Genomic DNA, 22044 nt, shown 5'->3' on the forward strand with positions numbered 1-22044 from the left:
CCGTTATTGGACATTATAAATTTTCCAGCTAACTCACTCTTGGTTGCCAGCGTTTCGCCCTCGTGTGCTAGGGCTATATCCAGCTTTCCTTGATACATGGATCTTACATTCTAAGTTCCTAAACAGTACTGTTCCTTGCAGCATCGCACATTTCTTGAGGCTTCTCTCAACGTAGTTCCCCCTGGAGATCCGACTGGGGAACTTGAAACTCCGGAATATTTTGAATTGAGCAAAGCCATGGGGTTTTCTTGGAATAAGCGAAGTGAGATGGATTGGTATTGGTGAATTTGCTACAGATGAGTACATGGTATACTATTCTGGACATGAAAACCAAAGGAAAAATGGAGTTGCCCTCATAGTTAGCAACAGGGTGCGTAACACTATAATGGGGTGCAATTTTAAAACTGATAGAATGATGTCTGTACGTTTTCAAGGCCAACCTTTTACACAGTCATACAAATTTACGCACCAACCACTGAAGCTGAAGAGGAAGATATTGACCAGTTTTATGAAGACTTACGAGAATTGCTACAGTTAACACCAAAGAAGGATGTCGTCTTCATTATTGGCGACTGGAATGCCAAAGTAGGAAATCAAACTGTAGATGGAGTAACGGGAAAGTTTGGCCTTGGCACAACAAATGAAGCTGGACAGAGACTCCTAGAATTCTGTCAAGACAACTCACTGGTCATTACCAACACACTGTTTCAATTGCCCAAACGACGCCTATACACCTGGACCTCGCCAGATGGTAAATGTCGGAATCAGATCGACTGCATACTCTGTAGTCAAAGGTGGAGGAGTGCTGTACAGTCATCCAAAACAAGGCCTGGGGCTGATTGTGGATCAGATCACGAGCTCTTAATTTCCAAATTCCAGCTCAAATTAAAGAGGATTGACAGAGCTAAACCATCAAGCAGATATGACCTAAATAGCATACCTCTTGAATATACAGTAGAGGTTAGAAACATATTTAATGGATTAGATTTAAGAGATAGAGTTCCAGAAGAGCTATGGTCAGAAGTACGTTGTGTTGTTAAGGAGACAGCGGAAAAGCATATTACCAAGAAAAAGAACAAGAAGAAGGCCAAATGGTTATCGGGTGAAGCAATACAAATAGCAGAAGAAAGAAGGAATGCAAAAATCAAAGGGGAAAGATCGAAAATGTCTAAATTAAATGCAGAGTTTCAGAAACTAGCTAGAAGAGATAAGAATGCCTTTTTGAATGAACAGTGCAAGGAAGTTGAGGAAAATAACAGACTGGGTAAGACAAGAGATCTTTACATAAGAATTGGAGACATCAGAGGGAAATTCCAGGCTAAGATTGGAATAATAAAAGATAAAAATGGAAAAGATCTAACTGAAGCAGAGGAGATTAAAGAAAGGTGGAGGGAATATGTAGGCAATTTGTATAGGAAAGATGGGAATACTCCTGATGATGAAGTTACTCTGTTGTCAGAGCCAGAACCAGATATCTTAGAAAGTGAGGTCAAGTGGGCCCTAGAAAGTATTGCAAACAATAAGGCAAGTGGTTACGATGGAATCCCAGCAGAACTGTTCAAAATCCTAGGAGAGGATGCTGTGAAAGTGCTACATTCAATATGTCAGCAAATATGGAAAACCCAGCAGTGGCCAAAAGATTGGAAAAACTCAGTGTTCATCCCAATTCCAAAGAAAGGCAGCGCTAAAGAATGTTCAAACTACCGAACAATCGCACTTATATCGCATGCTAGTAAGGTTATGCTCAAGATCCTGCAAAATAGGCTTCGGCAGTATGTAGATCGAGAACTACCTGAAGAACAAGCCGGTTTCTGCAAAGGCAGAGGAACCAGAGATCAAATTGGTAATATTCGCTGGATTATGGAGAAAGCAAGAGAATTCCAGAAAGACCTATACTTATGCTTTATTGACTATGCTCAAGCCTTTGACTGTGTCGACCACAATAAATTGTGGCAAGTACTCAAGACTATGGGAGTACCAGATCATCTTATTTGCCTTATGAGAAATCTCTACTCTGATCAGGAAGCTACGGTGAGAACCCTATATGGAACAACTGAATGGGTCAAGATTGAGAAAGGTGTACGTCAAGGCTGCATATTGTCACCTTACTTATTCAACTTATATGCAGAGTATGTGATGAGGAATGCCAAATTAGATGAAACAGAAACTGGAGCTAAAATTGGTGGGATACATATAAATAACCTTAGATATGCTGATGACACCACCCTGTTGGCAGAAAGTGAAGAACAACTTAAGTATCTACTAATGAAGGTGAAAGAAGAAAGTGCAAAAGCTGGACTAAGGTTGAATGTCAAAAAAACAAAGATCATGGCAACTAAACCTATCACCTCCTGGCATATAAATGGTGAAACAATGGAGGTTGTTCCTAGTTTCATCTACTTGGGCTCCAAAATAACTGCTGATGGCGATTGCAGCCATGAAATTAAGAGACGCTTGCTCCTTGGGAGGAAGGCAATGGCCAACCTTGATAACGTTTTCAAGAGTAGAGACGTAACTTTAAGAACGAAGATTCGTATAGTGAAGGCTATGGTCTTCCCAGTAGCAATGTACGGAAGCGAAACCTGGACAGTAAGAAAGGCTGAGCGCCGAAGAATAGATGCATTTGAACTATGGTGTTGGAGAAAACTCCTTAGAGTTCCGTGGACTGCGAAGAGATCTAATAAGTCCATATTACAAGAAATCAACCCAGGCTGTTCACTGGAAGGTCAAATACTCAGGCAAAAACTAAAGTACTTCGGTCATATCATGAGAAAACATGATTCACTGGAAAAGACCTTAATGCTGGGGAAGACTGATGGTAACAGGAGAAGAGGGCGACAACGGATGAGGTGGATTGATGACATCAAGGTAGCCACGGCTCTCAATTTAGAAAGACTTCGGAAAATAGTATACGACAGGAAGAAATGGCGCACTTTGGTCTATGGGGTCACGGAGAGTCGAAAGCGACTAAACGACTAACAACAATTCACGTCAAGTGTACAGAATATGCTGGCCACCCACACCTTTCGCTGTAAGCTATGACTCTCGAGGAACTGATCGCCTACTCTGGCTCAATGGGCACGAGCATTCCATCCACTGGAGTAAAGCCCTTTTCCACAGTGACTTCAAATTCTGTAACTACAGGTTGGAGGATGTTGTCTCAGTATACCACACTAGTCATGTTACCCTGGCTAGGAATCAGAGGTGTACCTCATCAGTGAACCCCCTTATTATTAATGGCACTCCAGGATGAAGCGCTCGTTCAATCTCTCATTGGACCAGATCATCTCCAGACTCGAATGCTCATGATGTATAGGTTCAAGATTATGTTGACCTCACTTCACTGCTCCTGCTGCCATGGGCTATGAGTTGTTGCCCACCTTATACAAGCTGCTCTATGGTGTGGTTTAAAAAAAAGAGTTTTTGTCAAAGGCCTCCTTAATATCAGTCCTCCATTGTGGACTCTCTGATATGACACCAGTGGCGGCTCGTGAAAAAATCGTCCTACGTGCTACAAAAAACAAGTTAAATACGCTGTTTTAAATCTGCATATTGCCGTGATGAACAACGCATACTTCAAACTTGGTACTACTACTACTACTACTACTACTACTACTACTACTACTACTACTACTACTACTACTACTAATAATAATAATAATAATAATAATAATACAACTTTTCTCACAATTTATAACTCAGAACAAACAAAAACAACATTAATTTGGAAGCAGATGAATTCTTCGACAACTGTCGACGAGATAAATAATTCATTCGAGAAATATTGTTTTTACTAACCTAATGGCGCATCAGTGCAAATAGAATCGTGGGAATATAGATCCCCACTAAGAACACTAATTTAATTTCACTTTATATACACTGCAGTTAATAAATAATTTGATAAATCTTCGTATAAACTTTAGCACTAACACAATGACTGAAAAAACACGCACCATTAATATAACTGCGAGATTAAAAACCGCACAAAGCAACTGAAAGAGCTGCCAACTGATTCATTGAGACCTCCCCTATTACCAGAGTAAATGTCCGGCTCCATGGCTAAATGGTTAGCGCGCTGACCTTTGGTCACAGGGATCCCGGGTTCGATTCCCGGCAGGGTCTGGAATTTTAACCATCATTGGGTGTACGTGTTGTCGTCATCATCATTTCATCCTCATCACGACTCGCAGGTCGCCTACGGGAGTCAAATCAAAAGATCTGCATCTGGCGAGTCGAACATGTCCTCGGATACTTCCGGCACTAAAAGCCATACGCTATTTCATTTCACCAGAGTAAATTACATTGTAATGCGGGATAACATTTAGGGTCAGTCAAAGATTCTTTGACTCACCTACGAATTCCTTATTTTTGACACAAAAGGAAGATGGATATTTTAATAAGCATGTGTGAGATAGATTGCCTCCACTTACGCTTTACTTTCGAACCCAGACGATGCTACTCTCTAGTGGCAGATTCGCTTACCACGTTCAACATAAGCACGGCCGACTGGATCCCTCGCTGCGCTCCGGGTAGCAGGAGACATCGAGTAATTCTACCCCCTTGCGGGAGAGGAAGTAACTATAAACGGGATCAGTGAAAGTTGATCCCGGTTTACGGTATACTCCGCCGGCTAGGGGGAGTGTTGCAAGCTTGGCTGCGCCTGCGTATTGCTTCCTTCAGGCTACAGGCAAGGGCTCACTTCACATGAGCACGAGCCTTGTTCCCCGGGAGAACGGCGCTAGGTGTTCGACAGATCTCGTCCTGATTTGCACAAAACACAAATTCATATCGCACTCAAAACAACGAAAAGGCGCCAGGATAATTGTACTGTACATAAATAATATTCCTTACAGTTCCAAGCTACGTGCTGGAGCCCGGTAGCACGTACTGACCGGCCGCCACTGTATGACACATTAACTATGGTGGCCTTGCAAAGATCCTGGCACAGTGAGGTAGGAGTAGCAGTAGGCCTACAATGTGTTGAAAGCAAGAAATACCGATCCTCCCTGCAAGTTGTTTTGTGTGGGTATCCCATCTGTTGTCGATCAGCTAACATTTGTGTCTCCCTGAACCTTGTCCAAACTCTGGAAACATCACTCTGACTCACTCCGAAAAGAGTAGTGACATCCACTTTTTGCCATGCATCTTGCAGCAAGGTCAGAAGCAAAAATGGGTACTCTTGCCAAGTTTCTCTCAGTCCTATACATGCTGTCTATACACCACCGACCTTGCAAGTAATATCGTTAACACTATGAGCCCGGATGAGTCAAGATAGCATTCCTAACCTGTGCTAGCGTGATTTAAACTGTCAGAAAAAATCACAGTTTTGTCAGTTTTTGCAATATAAATAAAGAATTTTATATATATTCTGGAAAAAGTGGACTGTCACATGAAATCAATTCAAAAATGCTTACCTTCAGCATTGGAAAGAAAATGAAACTACAATATTGGTACATTCTGTTATCTTTGTTCACATACTTGAATTCCTAATTCACTCAGAAAAGTTTGATAGTTTTCAGTCACTGAACAACAGATTTACACATTGTTATTCTCAATACCTAGCTTTGGAATGATAACACTCAAAACATTCCCCTATGCAAAGACCTACGTTACATACATTCATGGCAATATATGGTCGTCATTTTCTTCACAGCACGGGCCAAGAAGACCCATCACCTGGAGAAGGCAACCTCTCCCTTCAGTGGTCAAAACAGAAAGATGGCTCAGCAGAGCTTGGCGTTACCCTCGAGCTCCTCTCCGGTAATTAGGAAATTGTAAAACAACCAATGAGTGTCTGTATTTTCCTTCGTCCGCCAATCACAACTAATTTCATAAGGACCAATAGGGGCCCAGGAATTAAATCTGATAAAGAACATCGAGTAGTATCCAGAAACTTTGAAATTGATGCAATATGATGAAACCAGAAACTCCAGGAAGCATCCCATCCCGATCTAGCACGTGTACTACAGTGTGTTTAATAATCATTACATCTTACTTCAATTTTTCACGACAACCAAACAATCTTGAAGCCATGTGAAAATCAAATTTTTCCAAAATTCATATACAAAAAATACAAACAATAAGTAAATACATGACATAAAATTCCCCAGTCTTTCAATTCCAAATAATCACTACAATGTCATAAACTGATAAAAACATATGCAAACCAGTTTGCTCACTTATGAACACACTGCTTGCTGTGCTTCATTGCGCTTTGCATGGGCAGCGATCTTTTGAGGTCCGCATTGAACTGGGAACATTGTCCTTGATAACATCTCCTAGGACTTATTGCTCATTTCACCCTCACTAGGATTGCTCCATTAAAGGGACACTGTAGTTTTTATTGAATTATTTCTACTACGATACTACATCAAGTTTTAAGAAGTGCAATAAATTAAGCACATAGTACTTCAAGATTATTATATTTTTAAGTTTTTTTTTTTTTTAATCCACGTTATTTCATAAGTGAGCAAAGTGGTTTTGCATATGTTTGTATCAGTTTATGGCATAAGACTCGCAAGTCTTGGACTTCAGTCGTCTTTGAGTCAGCAAGGAGTGCAGATGTGCTGAGTGGAGCGTGGAGCAATGGGTAATATGGTGACACAGTACAGGATAGCGATTGGTAGTTGGAACTGTAAAAAGGGAAGCAGAATGGAGACAAGAATGGAGCTGTAGGGTGAAAACAGGAGAATGGTGGCTACTCTACTGGTGGCAGTGGTGGTGATGGTGCTGTTGATAATAGGAGGAGTGGAAGTTAATCCTGGCCCAGGTCCAGTGGGTTCCATTGGATGGGAAGAGTTCAAAACGATAAGAGAGATGATAAGAGAGGCTTGTCAGATGGACAAATAAGAGAGATGTTTCGAGAGCTATCCAAGGAGTTTATAGACCTAAAGTTGAGTATTAAGGAAGATGTAAAGAAGATAATAGAAGAGGAAGGGTGTAATAAAGATGAGTTGGACCAGTTGAAACAGAAGGTAAGAAGTTTGGAGCGGGACCTGAGAGAAACTAAGAGATTAGTAGAGAGGGGTGTGCAAGAAAGTGTGAGAAAGAATATTTTTATATATGGTGTCCAAGAAGAGGAAAAAGAGTCAAAAGTGGAACTAGTGTACAAAGTGGTAGAAGTGGTCCAGAATAGGATGAAGATCAACTTTAGTGAAGTGGATATAGACGATGTGCATCATGTGGGGAAAGTTAAGGGAAGAAGGCCCATCAGAGTGAAATTATTATCTACGTTGATGGCTGACATTGTGGTAAGAAATTCGAGCAATTTAAAAGGAGAGAAAGTGTGGATAAGAAGGGAGATAAACATGGAAGCCATCAAGGAGAACAGGATCCTGAACAGACAATAAAGGGAGGCAAAAAAACAAGGCCTTAAAGCATATATTAGAGGGCAACAATTGATGGTTGGAGACGGCAGATGGAATCGTATATGGGGGGTGGGCCGGCTAAAAAAACTTGATGAGGAACACCAACAGCAGCAGAAGGAGTACTTGATGGCAGAGGGAGTAGCAAGGAAAGGCATAAGGAGAAGTGGCAGTGACGTAGAGGAGAGTGATATTACGAAAGTGAGCAAAATCCACATCATATCAGGTGCAGGAAGTAGAGATCTGCTGAACAGCAGTGCCAGCAACCAGATGGTCGGTAATGCAGAGACCTTGAAGAGTCAGCGCAATGTAGAGGTGGAGGAAGCAAGTAATGTGTCACGAATGGTGCGGAGTGAAGTGAAAGTTGTGAATGAAGATAATAGAAAGCAGGGTAATGATTCATCCTCCCCGAGTAAAAGGAATACAGAAAGTAAAATGGAGAGAAGACAGGTGCTAAATAAGGAAAGATCATTAAGTCTGAAGGATTTATGGGGAAAGAAAAAAGGCATAGGTACGGAGAAAGGGAAGGAGGACGAGAGAAAGGAAGAAGAGGAGAGAGATGGAGAAGCCTTGCAAGGAAGAGTGACAAGAAGTAGGGTTGGAAGTGGAGAAGCACAGAAGCAGAGAGGGGGAGGGAATAAATAACTAGATATGACGATAGGGTTGTGGAATATTGAGGGGTTGATGGGGAAGCTAGGGAATAAAGAAATAGAGAAATTAGTAAAGGAGTTTGAGATCATTGCCTAGTAGAAACTTGGTTAGGGAAAGGGGTAGAAATTGAATGGGATGGGTACAGAGTAGTCAACGTCATAAAGAAAAAAATGGGGAGGATGGGAAGAAACCCTGGTGGAATAACAGTTTTAATAAAAACTGAGATAGAAGGGAGAGTGGAGAGAATACAGAATGAGGTAGAAGGGGTGGTGTGGTTTAGAATTAAAATGGGAAGTGAAGAGAAGGAGGCAATTTGTCTAGCTCTATTATACAATCATCCTAAGGATTCAGTTTATGTGAAAAATTTCTTTTTTTGAAGAACTGATTGAAGAAATAAACAAAATTGAAGGTTTATATGTGGAAGATGGAATGATATTAATAGGAGATTGGAATGCAAGAGTGAGTAATAGGGTACCAGGTTATGAGAGGGAGGATACCGAAGTAAGAGGGTACAAAAGAAGCATTAAAGACAAAGATATAAATAGTTATGGTGTAAGGTTGTTAGAGTTATGTGCTATAGAAAAATTATATATCTTAAACGGATGGATGAAGGGAGACAGTATGGGAGAATTGACATTCATCACATTGAAGGGAGGGAGTGTGGTAGATATAGGTGTAAGCACGGAAACAGCTTTAAGGAGAGGTGGAAGAATATGGGACAACAGAACTCATGCCCATTAAGATAAAATTAAGAGATGATAATGGTGAAGTGAAGAGAGGGGTAGGAAAAAAGGGTAAGGCATAAGGAGGGATGGAAGTATATTTGGAATGATACTGCGATTGAGAAATTGAGATTAGAGTTAAGAGAGAGGGGAGATAGTATAAGGGTAGAATGTGAAAGGGCGATGGAAGGAGTGGACATGGATAAAGTTTTAAAAATGATAGAACTCCCAGTATGAAAGGTGGGAAAGAAAGTGAAGATAAGAGAAGAGGGAGACAAAAACAGAGTCATGGGGTGGTTTGATGAAGACTGTAAGAGGAAACGAGAGGTTGTTATGTCAGTTCTAGCAGAATTTAAGAAGGGAGGGAAACAAGACAAAAGAGAGGAATATTGTAAATTAAGAAGAGATTACAAGAAGTTACTGAACAAGAAAAAGAAATGCTGGAAAGAGGCAGAAGCGGAAAGAGTGAACAGATATTGCAAAGAGAAAAGATTTGAGAGGATTTGGGAAAATATAAATAAGCTAAAGAGAACTAGGACTATGGAAAAGGGAACTTGTATAGAGGAAAATGAGTGAGTAGGATATTTTACAGATCTTTTGGGTGGGAGGAGAGACTGACAGTGGGATATGGGCAAGACTTATATTCTAAGAGAATTACAAGTAGGAGTACAGTTACTAGATGGGGAGATAACAAGACAGGAAGTAATTAGTGTGTTAAGTAAAGTAAAAACGAAAGCAGCGGGTGGGGCGAACGGTATTACTAACAGAGTATGAAAGGAAGTAGGGACAAATGAATCGATGTTGAAGGTGATACGTTGAAGGTTGAGTCAAATGTTCCACCTTTACAATACCAAGATTCTTTATTAACTAATTATTTACATAAATTTTTAAATATATCGGGACATGTTTCGTCTAACTTGTAGACATCATCAGCCATAAAAACCTTTGAGAAAAAGCTACAATGACAAGGACAAAGTAACACATTAAAATAATTCGGATGACCGAATATGTCATTTAAAATGGTGAGGAATTCAGAACTTTTCTGAGTACAGCACTTGAGAATACCGTTGACATTAAAATTAAAATTGTCCACATGGGATGATTCAGTAAAAACTTTGCGTTAAAATTCTTCCTTTTTTTGTGCTGTGTTAACATATAATATTCTGTTATATCGTGAAGGTTTGATGATGAATTGCATAATGTTCATTCCAGTAGGACAACAACAATGTGTGAGAAATCCAGCGAGTGGATGTTAAGGCCGTCTTATTGGTATGTTGACATTTCTTGTTGAGAAGTTAGGTGGAATATTTGAACGTGATAACGTAATGTGGAATGTACAGTAGAGGGCTCTAGAACAAAAATAATGGCTGTTGTTAGTATTGAAATAGGCAAGTTTTTGTGTCTTGAGATGTAAAGTAATGAAAGAATGAAAATAAGAAGTGCGGCACATCTGATTACTTACGTTCTCGCCTGTCCGACAGCGACTAGTTCAGTGTGGATGACTGTGGCTGACTAAGAGCGAGCTATGGAGGTCGTGTGTGAAGGGAGCCGGTACGAGGGGAAATTAGGGGAAGGTTGGGATTAGTAGGCGGGGAGCTGTCACGTGGATGCTTGTTAGTGGGTATGTCAAAGTAAGAACTATTGAGCAATGCCTCAAAAATTACGTTCGCTGTTTCTGAAATTTCATTCAAATTGTGAATGGGATTGCATTTATGATCTATATTAATATAGATATTTTCTAAAACATTGAGTAAAGTGCTTTGATTGTGAAAATAAAGAATTTTTAAGTCCTGTTCTATGGAAGTGAAGGAATGATTGGACTCTGTCATATGAGTGCTCATGGCAGAGTACCTTCTGTGTTTAGCGGCATTGATATGTTCCTTATATCTGACTGAAAAGCCTCTTCCGGTTTGCCCAATGTAGCTCGCGGAACATTGGTTGCACTTTAACTTATATACGCCTGACCTATTATATTTATTCATAGTGTTGTTAATTTTATATTGGTTGTAAAAGAGATTAGTATTATTGTTGACTGTTTTAAAAGCAATATTGATCTTATGCTTCTTGAGGGTATTGGTGATATCGTAAATCTTACTATTTGTATAAGTGAAGGTGGCGTATTTGTCTGTTTTTCTTTTTGTTTCTCTAAGCAAAGTTGAACTGGATTTGTTAGTAACTTTATTGATTATCCTGTCAATGAAATACCTGCTAAATCCATTTTTACTCGCTATTAAGCGGATAAATTCAAGTTCTTTTTTACGATTAACATTAGATAAAGGGACATGAAAAGCTCTGTGGATTAAACTATAAAATGTTGCTCTTTTTTGAGATTCCGGATGCATTGAGTCTTGCCGAATAGTATTAATAGTTTGGGTGGGCTTCCTGAATATGGTATAAGAGAATTTGTTAGAGCTGTTGTTAATAGTAACATCTAAGAAGTTTAATGAATTATTGACTTCCGCTTCGGAAGTAAACTTGATCCATGGATCGACTGCATTCAACTGTTCAAGAACGATATCGCTGTTGGAGACGTTATGATCTATTAAAGTAAATGTATCATCAACAAAGCGTGTCCAGAATACGATACCTTTAATTTTGTTGAGAATTTTGGAATTTTCTAAGTGGTCTAAATAAATTTCTGCCATTATTCCCGAAGCCGGGGAACCCATAGGAAGACTATCCTGCTTATAAATTTTTCCATTAAAAGTGAAATAGTTGTTGGAAGTTACAAATTCTAAAATATTTAAAAATTCTTCTATTTCTTGTATGCTTAGTTTTCTGTGTTTTAGAAAATTGTCCTTGATGATCTTTAAAGTTTTCTTGACCGGTATATTGGAATACATGAGTACATTTTTTGCTGTGGCTGTAATTCTAGGTTTTTAGTCAAATTACAAAATTCTATAGAATTCTTGATGGAGTTGGGATTTTCAAATTTGTAGTATTTCTTCAAGAAGTTATGAATAAATTTGGAAGTTTTGTAAGTCGGGCTGTTCCTGTAGTTAACTATGGGTCTTATGGAAATATCTATTTTGTGGACTTTAGGTAATGCTTTAGCTGTGGGGATACTGGGATTCATATTAATGAGTTTTTGAGAATCATGTTCAGTGAGAATGAAGGACGTTTGTTTCAATAATTGTTTTAAGTTCTTTTGAATATTGTTGGTAGGATCTTTTTTTATCAGTTTAAAAGAATTATCGGAGAAGAAGGATGCAGTTTTTTTGCACGTAAGTTTCTTTGTTCATAATAACTGTGGCATTGCCTTTGTCCGCTTTCGTGACTATTAGATCATTTTCGTTAATCTTCTTTTTTAACGAGTCTGTGGCTTTTTTGGGAAATAAAGGAGCTGTAGATTTGTTGACTTCAATTAAATTAGAAAGTTTTTTACGAATATTGAGTCTAATTTCTGTTTGGCTGTCAATTGGTAGTTTTTGTATGGCGTTTTCAGTTTCAGCAGTGATAGCAATGGCATCTTTCAATTTAAAGGCAGTAGGCCAATTGAATTTAAGTCCCTTCTCTAAAATTTCGATATCCGAAGCACTAAGTTGAGTATCAGAAGGATTTATAACCGGGTCATGGAACTTCACGTCTCCCGAGTCGGATTCGTTGATGTGCCTATTGTATGGAAGGAAGTTATTATTGTGACTATTATTATGCAAGAGTGTGTTGTATTTTTTGTCTAAAGTGGCCTGTTTTTTGACAATTACATTCTCTATCTTCGTAAGAGCAAATTTCTGAAAAGAATCCCATTCTAAAGGAGTTAGGGAGGACGAAGCAAACAGATGTGCTTCATATAACTTTGTGTTAAGTAAAGATTTTTTCCTGTGTAGAAACTTAATAATTTCATTTCTAATCCATAATGAATTAGACCTAGACTGGGTTTTTCTGTGCCAATAAGAACTGTTGTTCTTATTTTGATTGAACTTCAAGAAATTTGGAATGAGTCCAATATGTAAACATTTCTTCAAGAAAGCAATGTCCTTGCCTATTTTTGATAGCTTAATCTTAAAATTCAAGTAGGTGTTAGCTTTGTTAGCCTGGTTGGCATAATCATTACATAAAATAAACTTCATTATAAAGCCCGTATTGTCGTAAGTATACGTTGAAGGTTGAGTCAAATGTACCAAGATTCTTTATTAACTAATTATTTACATAAATTTTTAAATATATCGGGACATGTTTCGTCTAAGCACAAAAAAGGAAGAATTTTAACGCAAAGTTTTTACTGAATCATCCCATGTGGACAATTTTAATTTTAATGTCAACGGTATTCTCAAGTGCTGTACTCGGAAAAGTTCTGAATTCTTCACCATTTTAAATGACATATTCGGTCATCCGAATTATTTTAATGTGTTACTTTGTCTTTGTCATTGTAGCTTTTTCTCAAAGGTTTTTATGGCTGATGATGTCTACAAGTTAGACAAAACATGTCCCGATATATTTAAAAATTTATGTAAATAATTAGTTAATAAAGAATCTTGTTATTGTAAAGGTGGAACATTTGACTCAACCTTCAACGTATACTTACGACAATATGGGCTTTATAATGAAGTTTATTTTATGTTGAAGGTGATGGTTAAATTTTTTAACAAGATATGGGAAACGGCAAAATTTCCTAGTGAATGGAGAAAAGGAGTATTGTGTCCTACATACAAGAATAAAGGGAGTCGAAACGATCCAAATAATTATAGAGGAATAACACTCCTTGACTCGCTATCGAAGGTATATACAGGAATTCTAGCCAATAGGATTAGAAATTGGGCAGAGAAGTATGGAAGGATATCGGAGTATCAAAATGGGTTTAGAAAAGAGAGAAGTATGGTAGATAATGTATGGATTTTGGATACCTTAATTACGAAGTATGTGAAGATAGCAGGGATGAGATTATATGTAGCAGCAATAGATTTAGAGAAAGTGTTCGATGCAGTGAATAGGGAGGTGTTATTTACTAGATTAAGGGATATTGGGTTATCGAAGAAAATGAGGATGGCAATAGAAGGAATATATGAGAAAGTAATGGCGATGATTAAATTACAGGGGGGTGAGTTGAGTAAGTGTATTGAATCGAAGAGGGGTGTGAGACAAGGCTGTAAGCTGTCACCAATATTATTTTTATTGTTTATAAATAATACATTAGACAGACATGGAGGTGAAGGATGGCAATGTCCTTGGATAGGGAATCGTGAGATACCGGGACTGCCATTTGCAGACGATTTATTGATCTTGGCACTAAGTGGATTGAAAAGAGGGCTAGAAGAAGTTGTGGAATACACTAGAAGATGGGCACTTAGAATAAATGTTCAGAAGACGCAGATAATGGTATGTAGGAAAAGGAAAGCCAAGAAAGAAAAGAAATTTTGGATAGTAGAGCAGGAAGAAATCAGACCAGAAAAAAAATGGAGTATTTAGGAGTAATAATTAGTAGTAATGGATCCTGGAAGGATCAGAACAAAAGAGCCAAACTGAAGGGGAGGGGAGCATTTGCAGTAGTGGGGGTATTAGAAAATAAATTCCCGGATATTAAGTACAAAATTCAGAGAATGGTGTTCCAATCAATGGTTAAAGGAAAAATGTTATATGGGGTAGAAATGTGGGGATTGGAGGAGAGTAGAAAGGAATTAAACCAGGTGATGGCAAAATTTAGTAAGATTATGATGGGGGTTCCAGACTGTACTGCAAATGTGCAAGTATGTAAAGAATCGATAGACATTACTATATCTAAGAGGGTGATGAAGTATTGGATGAGAATGGAAGAAGAGAAGGGAGGGGATTTATTACAAGAGGTGTATAGGTTCCAGAAAAGTATGGAGAACGAAGAGTACTGGGTGAATAAGTGCAAAAATAAGTTACGAAAGTTAGGGTTAGGAGATCTAGGGTGTGAGAGATGGGGAGAGAGGAAAGAATGGGTATGGAGAAGGGTTAAAAAGAGAGTGGCTGATATAGAAAGACAGAGTTTAATAATGGAATGTAGGGAAAGAGACTCGCTATCAGTATTAAACAAATTGGTGGAAACTACGAACCCGAGAACCAAATTTGAGGGTAGGAAGGATAAAAGAGGTTTATACTGGTGGGTTATGGGAGTTCCAAAAAAATAGTGGATGGATAGGTCAAGAAAATAAGGATAGATGTATTTTATGTGGGGAGGGATGGTCGGACCTGCATATATTTACCCAATGTAGTGTGTTAGAGGAGATGAAAAAGAAAGTGTTGAATACGAAAGAGATAGAAAAAGTAGAAAAGGGGTATAAGATGACGTCTGGCTGTGCAGAGAATGGGAAAGAGGAACAAATATGAGGTGCCTAATATCAAACATGGACATGCGCCACCTATATCAAAATTGAGTTAAGGATTGATCCTTATAGCATTTTTAATGCTCTTTCTAAATTAGTGGTCCATGTCTTTCATAAACGAATATTTGTACATAATTTTTAACATAGAAATATGCAGTTTCTTTCATAATCGGACACCTCCAGACGTAGTTTGTATCAAAAACGGACATGAACGTTTCAGCCAATCATATTGCTCCAAGTGACATCAAACTGTCATGGCGACCAGAGAATTTTTATCGACATCTTAAGGAAAAAAGAGAAGGACTGTTTTTTAATGTCCTATGATTGACAAAAGAACTTCGTTTTGCCAAAATTAAGTGATCAGTTGGCATATTATTCTAGACAATTCTACTGTTACAATCTGTCTGTTGTAATAGGCACATCTCAAAGCAAACTGCGCCCTGATAATGTGTCTGTTTATGTGTGGCTGGAGAATGAGGGAAAGAAATCATCAAATGAAATAGCATCAGCGGTTGTCAATGAGTTACGATCTAACAATTTACAAGGCTTCACTTCAGTCAAGTTGATTGCCGATGGCTGCGCCAGCCAAAATAAAAACAGTAATATTTTGGCGATGTGTGCAAACGTATGCACCATCCTCTGTTGACAAATTAAAACTGGTATTTCCAGTTACTGGACACTCATATTTGCCTCCAGATAGCATTTTTGGACTCATTGAGAAAGACCTTAATAAGATGACGACCATAGTAAGGAAGTCCTGATGAATATCTTGAGGTGTTCAAAATGTACGGCACAATGAAAGTGATTGGACAAACCTTGGAACCACTGAATTGGAAAGAACAAGCACAGATTTATCTGAAATCTGCTAGTCAACTTTATTTCAAAATTTCATAGTGTAAAAGAATTGTACTCAGGAGCACGAAAAGAGGCAATGTTGTAGTTAAAGGTGAAGTAGGCTACTATTTGTAAACAGGTATTGAGCGTAAGATCACGAAAGCATGACAGGTAAGTCTAATGTTAATGAATCCTTTACATCTGATATTGGCATGAATGTAAACCCACAGAAACTTAAAGATGTTGACATATTACTAGGAAAGCACTTTGGAAAAGATAGGAAATTAATGCCTCTCTTAAGTGGAATATCGAAGTCATCAATAAGAACATTTGTAGTGAAAATGAACAGGCTATTAATGATTATTTATGAATGTGATTGTTTTGAAGACCCCTGTGATGAACCAGAGGTTATTTGCCCAGAAATACAGTGAGGCAAGACCTGAAATGAATGTTAAAAATGTCAACAAAGTACAAAAATAGGCTTATTTCTTTCATATTTTAATTATATTTCTTTTAAAATGGAAGTTTACTTCCGTGTCATCCTGCAACTTTTTTCCAAATATTGGGATAGTTCGTTTCAAAAGTGGACAATTATATGGATGTTTGTATAAAAAATGGACAAAAGCCAATCTCGGTTTCAGAAATGGACATCGTCATATTTGAACGTGTTTTACATTGACTTAGACTGAAATTCCTAAGTGTCGACCATGATTTTCTTGTTCATAGGGCTGGAAATATGACACAAAAAATTTTTCACACATATAACGGGGGTTTAACATAGAGAAACGAAAATGTGGCTCTACTGAAAAATTTACAAAATGGCTTTTGTCCATGTTTGATACTAGGCACCACATATATCAAAATATTTAAATTTGGTTAGAGCTAGGTTTTTAAAGAAATTAAGGGAATAATAGGTAGAAGGATGTTTCAGAGGAATGGGATGAAATATGTAGATGAAACTGTTAGATTATATATAATGTAAATAAATAAGAGGAGATTTGAATATACTGGAAAAGAACGTAATATAAAAAGAAAATTGTAGATATTAAAAGAAGATTGTATTACGTTGTCGAATGGATTATGTTTCAGTTAATGTAGTGACAAAAGAAGGGATTGTAGATATTAGTATGAAGAAAAGAGTTGAAATAGTTAGATAGGGATGAGGATGAGTTGATAAATGTGTTATAGGATAGATAATCTAAACATAATAGAAGAAGCCTGTAAATATGAATAAAAGATTCTAATAAGTGATGAGTAGGTAATTGCTAGATAAGGCGAGGCAGGAAAACCTTGTTATAAAGAAATTAGATAGATGAAGGTAAGTTGAGAAAGAACCTGTAAAGAGATAGTATAATACTTGAATTGGTAATGTAAAGAAATGTGCAATTAGTGAGTGGTTTTTTAGACTAAGAGACATAAATAAGATGACAGAACTGTGAGGAGTAAGGGAACTGTAGAACTGTTGACAAGTTTGGTGTTGTTAAAAGTGTTAAAAATATTAACTCTAGGTTGTAGTGGATGAAAATAAACAAGCAGTGTGTAAATTACAGTGGATAAGTTACAATAAGGTAGATGAACAAGTGTACTGAATGGTAATGTAAAGAAATGTGCATTTAGTTAGTGGTTATTTTTAGACTAAGAGACGGAAATAAGATGAAAGATCAGTGAGGAATAAGGAACGGTGGAAATGTAGACAAGTTTAGTGTTGTTAAAAGGTGTTTAAAATTTTAACTCTAGGACATAGTGTTGAAAATAAGCAAGCAGTGTGTAACTATAGTGGATAAGTTACTATAAGGTAGATGAACAGGTGTAAGTGAGAAAGAGAGATGGAAAGATTTGGAAAAGGGTGGGGGGGGATATAAGAGGTGGAAGGGTGGGGTGTGACAGACCCATCCCAAGGTGAAAAGAATAAGCATGTCCGCACAGGGAGGTACTGGAGAGTCAAAGATGGGAGCAGGCAATGTGTATGTAAGACGACTCGTTTTTTTTAATTTATTTTTTTATTTATTTACTCAAGAAAGGGCACCTGAGCCGAGGCTCTTATGGCGCAATACAAAATTAAATATTGGCAGAGTTACAAAATATTGACAATACAATAATAGCTTATTTCTAAATACTTTAGCAGGCGGGGCAGTAGATAAGAGCGTGACAGGTCACATGATAGACTGGTTTCCGCTTCAGGGATTCGTCACGCAAAGAATGGGAGGGAAGCACATTGCCAACGAGGTTTAGGTGGGGATGACATCTGACCCACGGGTGTGGCTGATAGTGGTATCATGGGTGGGAGGGGCTCTCTCCATATCAGGGGATACCGTGAACAGCCAGTTGTCTTTTTTTTTCTTTTCCTTTCTTTTCTGTTAGTTAGTTGTAATTCTAGTGAAGGGTGGTGCAGCTCATGGTCTGGTATTCTGCCTGTGTGGCTGCCACCAAATTAGTTAGAGTATGTAGTTAAGTAGTTTTAAGAGATATATAGTAGATATTGTTTGTTTGTTTTTTTCTTTTCCTTTCTGTTAGTTAGTTGTAGTTCTAGTGAAGGGTGGTGCAGCTCATGGTCTGGTATTTTGCCTGTGTGGGCACCACCAAATAAGTTAGAGTATGTAGTTAAGTAGTTTTAAGAGATATATAGTAGATATTGTTTGTTTATTTTTTGTTTCTGTGTGTTTCATTATCTTTATTGCTTGTAAGCCGATGGTGTATACTAGGGTGGGCAATAAAGAGATGTTCTATTCTATTCTATTCTATTCTATTCTATTCTATTCTATTCTAAGTCTTGGACTTGTAGAAAATATGAACTTAGAGACAGTATAATTTTAACACAGTTTCATGTTGTTAATATGGTTTTAAACTGTGATCAATTTGACGTTGATAAACTTATATGATTGTCAATTTTTCCACAAACTTATATCAGCTGATGATGACACAGAGGGGCATCGAAACTAGTATTGATTAAAATATATGTTGTAATTCCATCTAAGCAACAATTTTTATGTACTGAATAAGGTGGACCCAAATTATAATAGAAGTTGTAATCTTGGTTCAATGAAGTTTATTAATTTAACTCTGACTTTGGCTTTCCTTTCCGATTTGGCATCACGGTGCCAACTGCTTTAATCTGGCAGTCCCAGAGATGATCATAAATGGTGGGGGTTGAAAACCATCTGTCCATATACACTGTGTGCCCCCCTTTTTTTACTGGTTCACACAGACTGTCCACAACATTGAAAGAAGAATTGTAATCCTCCACTGTGACATGGGCCCCAGAATACACTGCCATTTTGCACACATAACCACTTCTCACTTCACACAGTTGAAAGGTCTTGATTCCATACTTCTGTGGCTTTCCTCTCATGAACACACGAAAAAATATATGTCCCCGAAATGGGCATATTGCTTTGTTGATTGTCAGTGAGTGATTCGTCAGGTGAATAACAATGCAGAAAACTTGTTTTCAGGCATTCTAGTATTGGTCGGATTTTGAACAGTGGATCGTTGCCTGGATGGCCCCTTTGTTTCTGCTTATCATTGTCATTCAGATGCAACATTGTTAGAATAGTGGGAAATCAGTCTCTCGACATTCCAATGGACTTTTTGTTGCATGTTATAAATCTCATTCCATATTGATGGTTATCACTTTACAAATAGAAAAGTCTTATATAATCCTCTTTTTTAATACATGATCCTGGAGAGGTGAGTAGAAGAGAAAAGTACACTTTATATTTACCTGATCACTAGGTGAGAACATGAATTAAATTGTGCCCTGAAAATATTAGTGTTTGTATTATTTAGGTATATTTAGGTCTAGTTTTTCCACCAGTAATGAACGTTGAAGACTTTTTTATTTGTAAAGTGATTCCAATGGACTTCACAAAGTCAGTTTTTAATATTGGTGTTGTGCTCCAGTAGTCCCGAAGGAAAGGTTTAAGAATCAAACACGTATGAATTACTACTGCAAAAAATAACTTAAGTCCATTCAGTGTCACTGGTTTCCACTGTGCATGCACTGATTTAGGTTTCAAATGGCCTTCTTGCTTATTTAGATTTATTTGCTATAGGGCATATCTGTTACTTTCCACTCTGATAACATTCAGTACATTATTGTCAAATAATAATCCAAAGAAATCTAGAGGTGAAGATTCTGCAGAAATACTAAGGTTATTAGCAATCAGGCCTGGTGTGCCAGAAAAAATGGGCCTGTTCACAGGAGCAATATCTTGTTTCCAATGTGTTCCCTCGTTTTTTTGTGACTGGTTCTACTGGTGATGAATTTCACAGTCACTTTCTTACTGATCAGAATCCGAATCGTTTACAAGTTCTGTAATAATCTGTACACTTATCCGTAGGCTGTATGCATGTGTAGGATTTCCTTTACTTGTACTAGGTCCGGGATCCATATCTCAATATACAGTATAAATCGACTACTTGAGAGATGATTGCAGACTGCTGACTCACTACACTTTCATTCTAAATATGTGAAGTCATATAATCCATCATTAGAACACGCGCACATAAATTTGATCTTATCTAACTGGAGCATGCGAGGAGTATGTTTGTCAGCAATTAGGTAAGATCTAGCTAAGCACACATGGGTATGAAACTTATTCCCAAGGTTGCACCATGAATCACTATCGATCGGTAACACCACCTATCGATAGTAAAGGAAATAGACAATACGTTGAAACAAAAACAAATTCAATAACATGAATAGCTTTCGAGTGACCAAATTTCAAATTTTGTGGTGGTAGTATTACTAACAGTGGCACTCAGGCTCACACTGCTTGGTAGTAATATTACTACCATTGGGCGCATAGTGTTAAATTGATATAGATGTTGATTCCCATAGGGAACCCGAAATATTTGTCCCGAATGAGTAAATTTATAATACCAATATAGATGGTCCATTATTGGACATTATACATTTTCCAGCTAACTCATTCCTGGTTGTCAACATTTTGCCCCAGTGTGCTAATTTGGGCTCATCATTTGGTAAATAACACACCTACCAAGACGCATGGGTAGTGCATTTAGTTTCAATACTCTTCTCTGTTATGAAGAACCTTCACAGTCTGATGGGGAGCAGCCATCTCTGGTACTATTACACAGTGTAACACAGCAGTAAACCATGATAGTTGATGTTCTGTTACTAAATAGTAATGCTAACCTTGGCATGTCGTGATAATCGACTACTACATACCTAGTTGCTACAACCAGGCCAAATGCTAGCACTCTAGTGGCTGTGAGTGGAGTTATTAAGGGTGGATAGAGATTCTGGTGGGATGACCAGATCTTGTATATATATATAATAAATGTAGGTCTAGGTACAAAAAAAAACAGTCACAACATTTCAAACTCTACGAGTGTATGTTTCAAATACTGACCTACATCAAAGTCCACAACAGTGACACCAAAGCTAATAAGGATACGCCCTGCTTTCTTGGGATCAGGAGACTGTACCCAGCAACTATAGAAGCCTTCAACATCAGCACGTGAGCGATATGATTTAGTTGTGAGGTGACTGTGATGTTTAGTATTTGTTGTAGAAAAGACCAAAGATGCTTCTTCTTCCAATTTTGAATTCTTTGAGTCTGTTGTATTGTGCGAACTTACTATGATGGGTTCATCCAGACGTAACCACAGAACTTGAGGCTGCATAGAAACAAAATAACTGTTTTGGGAATATCCATGATGAAATTTAGTTACAATAATTTTTATATAACTTACAAGGTGAATCAGCTAAGATGTTCACTTCCACCTAATCAAAACTTACAAATTGTGTTATACAATTTTTCTTCTTCTTCTTCTTCTTCTTTCGAATGGGCCACCAGAGGACCACGTGCCAATTTCAATTCCTTCTTCTTTGTTCTTTCCTTTTCTTTTTATTTTTAAAAATATTTTTTTTTTAAAGAATTTGCTTTACGTCGCACTGACACAGATAGGTCTTACGGAAGTGATGGGATAGGAAAAGCCTAGGAGTGGGAAGGAAGCAGCCATGGCCTTAATTAAGGTACATACACTGGGCGAGTTGGTCGTATGGTTAGGAGCGCGTGGCTGTGAGCTTGCATCCGGGAGATAGTGGGTTTGAATCCCACTGTCGGCAGCCCTGAAGATGGTTTTCCGTGGTTTCCCATTTTCACACCAGGCAAATGCTGGGGTTGGACCTTCCTCCTAGGCCTTTTCTATCCCATCGTC

Source organism: Anabrus simplex, chromosome 1 (assembly GCF_040414725.1).
Source record: "Anabrus simplex isolate iqAnaSimp1 chromosome 1, ASM4041472v1, whole genome shotgun sequence".
Lineage (NCBI taxonomy): Eukaryota > Metazoa > Arthropoda > Insecta > Orthoptera > Tettigoniidae > Anabrus > Anabrus simplex.